The sequence below is a fragment of the Calidris pugnax genome, unplaced genomic scaffold (assembly GCF_001431845.1).
Source record: "Calidris pugnax isolate Ruff unplaced genomic scaffold, ASM143184v1 scaffold13, whole genome shotgun sequence".
In the NCBI taxonomy this organism is placed as follows: Eukaryota; Metazoa; Chordata; class Aves; order Charadriiformes; family Scolopacidae; genus Calidris; species Calidris pugnax.
This window is the reverse complement of record NW_015090810.1, coordinates 8,938,561-8,944,625: the sequence shown is the minus strand read 5'-3', so window position 1 is coordinate 8,944,625 and position 6,065 is coordinate 8,938,561. Positions and strand designations below refer to the sequence as shown.

The following is a 6,065-nucleotide window of genomic DNA, read 5'->3' as shown; positions in this document are numbered from 1 at the left end:
AAAAAAAAAAGAAGGGGGGGGGGGACATATCAAATGCTAGGAATTGCTAGCAAAGTAATAGACCATGAAACATAAAACGCATTTATAACAGTGTATAAATCTGTATTTTTCCCACAAAATGAGTACTATGTGCAGCTCTGGTCCCCTCATCTCAAAAAAAAAAAAAAAAAAGAAAATAAATATTGGAAATGGAAAAATGGAAAAGGCCCAGAGAAAAACAGCAAGGATGATAAAAGTTAGGGAGTAAGATGTTCATAAAGAGTGGATGAGCCTGAAAAAAAAGACGGTGTACAGCAGAAATTCGGTCTACAGAGTAATGAGTAGCATGGAGAGGCTGGACAGGAATCAACTGCCAGAAGAGCAGTTTAGGCAGAGGGCAGAAGTCCTGTGCCAATCCTTGTGAAAGGATTTTGTGCATGAAAGAGCTTTACTTACTTTCTAGAGGAGATTGGGTGAGCATTTGGAAGAGAGATCTATAGGGGTTACTGAGGAAAAAACCCAGGTGTGGTTTGGGAAACCCCCAACATAAAAAAAAGTTGAAGGCTGGGAGAACATTAAGGAGGAACTAGCACATATACTTGCCCTAGTCTTACTCTTCCCTCACTGTGCACTTGTGGACACTCTTGGAGACAATCCAAAGCTAAATGGCATAAAAGGCCTTTAAATCAGTAGTGTGATTCACAGGTCAGCAGAATCAGAATCACCTTCCTAACTAAGCATGAGAAAATAAAAATGGTTTTAAAAATATTTTAATGTAGTCTGATTATGAATGCAAGATCACGACATTACACCTCTGGTCTGCAATTAAAAGACATTCTGAATCCCTCTTTCAAGGCTGAATGATTTTACAAAAGGTAAAGTTTGGTTACTGGTAGGTATGGTGGATGGACTGATTAAATGAAAGTTTGTTCAGTTGATTCACCACCTTCTATTTTTTCCCCTCTGACTGCAGTTTGTATTTTCTTGTGTTAGGAAGCATTGGAACCTGGACAAAGAAGGAAATCCTTTTGCTGATAAATTTAATGGAAATCTTACAATTGAACTGAATGGCACTAAGGTTTGATACAGAATTTCTAAGGCCTTGTATAAAAACCAAAAAAATGCACTGACTTCCTTTGCTTGGTAAAGCTGCCTCGTATGCAAACTCTTTTTTTCTGAGCTAGAGTAACTTGTAGGGGTTTAGCTTAAGGTGATGCCAATGTATCCTATAACAAGAGAAGAATGCATATAAAAGACAGTCCCACTAGAAGCTTTTTTAACCGAGTTAGCTCAACCACCTTCTGTAGTAAAGTAAAACTGCTTGGGTGACTTTACAAACAAAGCTGAGAATATCTGATACACCATTGCTACAGCACATAGTGAAAGCTGATCAGGAATTTTAAGTGTTAGCAATCCTCTTCAGCTCCAATGAGAATGGAAAGATGTTGGGGGTAAAAAAAAAAAAGGGGTCTTGATGAAATTCCTGTCATGGGGAAGTTCCCTGGTAGGGCCACAACCCCAGCAACACTAGTTATAATATTTTATCTCCTTTGGTTATGCCAGCAGTGGACAGCTAAGGCTCCCACTGCAGGTGCACATTCCCCAGGTGCCAGCGACATGAGCTCCCACCAGCAGCCATGCCTGTTTTGCCCTGCTCTTGTCTGTAGGGAAATCCTACTGCTGACCAGGGGGTGCAGACAGACAGTTTCTGTACCTGCCATCCTTTCTGTGTAGGCTTTCCTGCACCGCTGCTGCAGGGGTGGATCAGTGGCAGCACCATTCCCGCACCACGGGCACAGCATGACGCTTGTCAATACGCTGGAAAAGACACAAATAACCAGTGCAACCAGTGAGGAAGCATTTATCTCAAAATGTGCTTTGCCCTAATCGCTTTCTCTCCTGCTTTTACACCCTATCCAGCGTTACTGCTACTGTGAATACGTGAATGTATAACAAACCTCTTCTGTTTCATTACCACTTGGAAAACCTACTTTCTGCAATACTGTACAAATGAACCACAACCAAATCTGAGCTGGTTTTGCAGAAAATTACACTAAAAGAGCATTGGATCAGAATTCCACCAACTGTAAAAAACTACAGCAATTTTTGTCAACTGTGGCAAACAGTTTCCCCCCAAACCACCCCGCAGTATTTTGCCTACATCAGGAAGAGCTTCAGAAAATGCTGCCACATATTCCACAAAACACCCCTCAGTCACGAATTACTGAAAAAGTTTGATTTTTTCAGGGATGTATGTTAGAAGAGGATCTGATTTTGAACAACCTTGTGCTCCTGGAAGACTGAGAGCGAGCGCAATGTTCACTGTAACACAGTAATGGCTGTTTTCCATGACACAATGGAAACTTTATTACCAGTTCTTGCCAGCACAAGTCTTTTGACAGTGAAATCAGTGTATCTGTAATAATAATGCATTGAAAAAGGCAACAGAATTTTGAAATGCTCTACTGGAAAAAGATGTATCTTTAGAAACATAATATATCTGGGCAGATCTGTCTTTATTGAGCAACACTCTGAAATACCCTCCCTGGCATGAGTTAACTGAGAGTCTGTGTGCAAAGGAAAGATGCTGAGAAGAGAGCTTAGCAGTAAGATGAAGTGAAAGAATCAAGTTAAATGAATTGCACATCTGGATCCTGATCCTAATACCATCTATCTGAAAACTACAAATGATCTCATGTGGAAAAAGAAACTGCTGCAAGCTCTTCTTTAGTCTGATGTACAACAGTTCTCTGCCTTCCTAGAAGTCCTCATGATTTTCTTCTAGACTATTTATTGGTGATACACAGCAGTTTCTCTGATAACTGTGTAGGAATACACATGGTCACCAGATCTATAACAGACCACTCAAAAATGATGACAGACACACGATACAAGTCTGAGTCTGTAATTCAGGAAGTCCAACTCCATCTACCCATTAAAATTTTTTTTCAGAGACATCTTTTTGCCATCAGAGGTAGTATTTTCCCAGACCTGAAGGTGGAACTCTTGTTCCTTTGATGATCTTTACATGAGTGACATAGCATTTTGCATTGACATATTTTCCTTGAGGAAATTTGGACTTCTCTGAAGTCATTGCTGGGTTGTCTGGGAGATCACATTAGCAATGGTAGCAGAACTGGACAGTCAGGCATGAACGTTGTGTTCACAATGAAATGTTCCAGGAGCTCTTCAGACATTGCCTATTAGAACTCACAAAATAAGACTTTCTTTTTGGGAACATCTGTGGGATCCTGTTCCTTCTTTTGCTGCTACATAAGAAGGCTTCTTGGTCTTCTTCTGGAGTCATAGTTTAAGGACAGAAAGGACCGAGTATAATCTTGTGGTCATATCACCTCCATATCAGACCACACAGAACCTCTGCCAACATATTCGATGTGTATGCTTGAGCTACAGTACATCTTTGAAAAAAATCTCTATTTTTCTACTGACAATTTTGTATTGTTTCAAAGCAGATTCACTGATAGTTTCATCCTATAGCCAATTAAGATATGCCATATTTCTAGTCTTTTTTTTTTGTTAATTAGTTTGCTTTGAGAATTTTGTCATTTTCTGAAAGTCAGAAACTGCTTCTACTCCTCAAACATCTCTAACCCAGACAAGTACTAGTATGCTTATGACAAAGGAACCTCTCCACCTGCATTGGATTGTGCTTTTAAAACATCTCACATTAATGCATATTTTCATAACTTTATTCTGGACTCTTTCCAATATTTAACATTCCTTTGAAGTGTAAATGCCCAAAACAAACGCATTATATCAATAATGGCTGCATCAATGCTATAAACAGGGGTAATATAAATTTCCTGTTGTATTTGGTGTTCCTCTGGTTTTGCTTCAGAGGGTTAGTTTGCAAAAGCTTTACTCTGGAAGCTCACGTTCAGCTCCTTATGTACCATAGCATCCAGGTCCTCTTTAGCGTTGTCTCATGCTGTTTGCTCTCCCTCAGATTCCCAGTGTGGCTTTGAGGCTTTATTTTGAATGTATAACCTCTAACTTGACTGTCTGCAGAGGAATATTTTTACAAGTGAGAAGATCTTACAAAGCAATAAAAAGAGTTTATCTAAGTGACATGCCCTTATCTTTATTTACAACAGCAAGATAGTAATTTGGTATTTTTGTCCAGGTCCTTTCTAATAGTTCCAGGCCAAGGATAACACCACCCAAAAAGACAACCTTATGTCAAATCTTCCCCTGCAACTACTTCTCCTGAGAACTGTCAGCTGAATCACTTATTTTTTTGTATTCCACATTGTATTTATAAGAACAATGTACTGTTCTAATGCAGATGGAAGCTATTACATCAACATTATTACCTTTATCTGTTAAACTTAAATTCGAATGCGTTTAATCAAATCTTTTTCATGAAAGTGTGTTGACTGGCATTTGATTATTGGCATTTAATGACTGTATCCCACGTCAGTATTTCTGTGATTCTGCCCCATATCTGTATCAAACTGGCTAAGCCAGGCTTGCCTGTGTCATCCTCTTTACCCTTTACCCTACCCTTTTAAAAATATATGTTCAGCGTAAGCTGTAAGCTTTTTTTCAGTACTCTGGCATTCCTCCATTGTCCTTCCAGCAGCTATCTCATGAGCAGCAGAGCTAATGAAGACACTGGATCCTGTGGATTTGGATCCTTTAGTCACTAAAAAACCTTAATGACAATAACAACAATTTCTTCTCCATTTGCCCCATGAAAATCCCATCTAGCAGTCTGGAACTGTATATGCAATGTGGATGACTAATATATTTATATGGATTGTCTGGTTTATTGCTGCTAACCAGAATGTGTAAGAGATGACTTTTTTGCTTGCTGTTCCCTTGCTAAGAAAACAAATTTAGGTTTATTTCCTCAGTGACACGTGAACTTCCACAAAACTTATAAGAGTGTAATGACTTCCTTGAAATTAGATTGGAACCAGCCAAAGGGGCAAGGAATGACAGAAAGATAGGCTGATAATGTAAATCTTATTCAGAACATCAAAATCAACTTAAATTCACCTTTGATACTTTGGAGATCTTACGTCTGTTCTATTAATGCTGCTTAGTTCTGTTAAAAGAATGTTCTATTTTAATAGTGACGAAACAGTTGCTCTACAGATGGTAAGCTCTACAGGTGGTTTTTCATCTCTCTTCAGAGGTGGTAAAAAGACCAGAAGCAATAGCAGGCTGCCCTTGGAGGTTTTGCTCTGCCTGTCCTACAGCTGCCAGCGAGGCAGGCCCTCTGCCAGCCAGAGGCTGCAGTGGTGGGAGAGCAGGATCAGTGTCAGGCACCAACAGGTTACATTTATTTTCAAAATAAAGGTCAGAAATACTTGGTAGATCCTTGTTTTCTGGCTGCTGTTAGAAACCGTGACGGTTAGTTGGGCAGAGAGGAGCCTCCCTGGTTGGCCTGTGTCCCCTACGGATCAATGCTCTGCATCTCCAGGGTCATAGACTCATAGAACCATAGAATGGTTTGGGTTGGAAGGGACCTTAAAGATCATCTAGCTCCAATCCCCTGCCATGGGCAGGGACAACCTCAGGTTGCTCGAAGCCCCACCTGAACAGCCTTGAACACCTCCAGGGATGGGTCCCACCTGGCAATTTGGTATTAACCTACACTACGTGTCAAGGCAAGTAAAAAAGTGGGTGGTGGGGAATTTTAGAGAAGTTCTTAAAAGGGTGGCGGGAAGCTTTGGCTCTCTTTTAGAAGCAGCACCTTATCTTTCCTATCCCGATGAGCCCTTACCCCGGTACTCCCTCGCTCCGGCCAGGGCAGCTTTCTCTTCTCCTCCTCCTCCTTCCTCTCCTCCTCCTCCTCTGCTCCGGCCCCTTCCCGCCTCCCGACCTGCCGCCCCGCACCGACAGTCACGGAGGAAAACAACCATGAGGGAAATGGCCCCGGGGGGTTTGCGTGTGGCGGGCGGGGGCCGGGCCGCTTCCCGCCGAGGGGCAGCCCTGCGCGCCGGCTCCCGCCCAGCGTCCCGGGACGCCGCTGGGTCGCCATCCCCGTCTCCGCCACGGCCGCCACAAGGTGAGGGGCCGCGGGCGGGCGGGCGAGAGGGAAGGGGGCGGTGGGAGCA

General features: G+C 42.1%; 1 protein-coding gene across 7 annotated transcripts in view; it reads left to right on the top strand.

Moving 5' to 3' along the window:
* Positions 1-5,846: 5,846 nt before the first annotated feature.
* The window catches only part of STX17 (syntaxin 17), a 31,948-nt gene continuing 31,729 nt past the window's right edge, over positions 5,847-6,065 (top strand). For 4 of the 7 annotated variants that reach the window (XM_014938491.1, XM_014938496.1, XM_014938497.1 and 1 more), the window contains exon 1: positions 5,882-6,016. The gene's annotated coding sequence lies outside the window, so the exon portion shown is untranslated. Of the gene's footprint in view, positions 6,017-6,065 lie in introns of all 7 variants that reach the window. The other 3 variants (XM_014938494.1, XM_014938488.1, XM_014938493.1) reach the window with 2 other exon arrangements.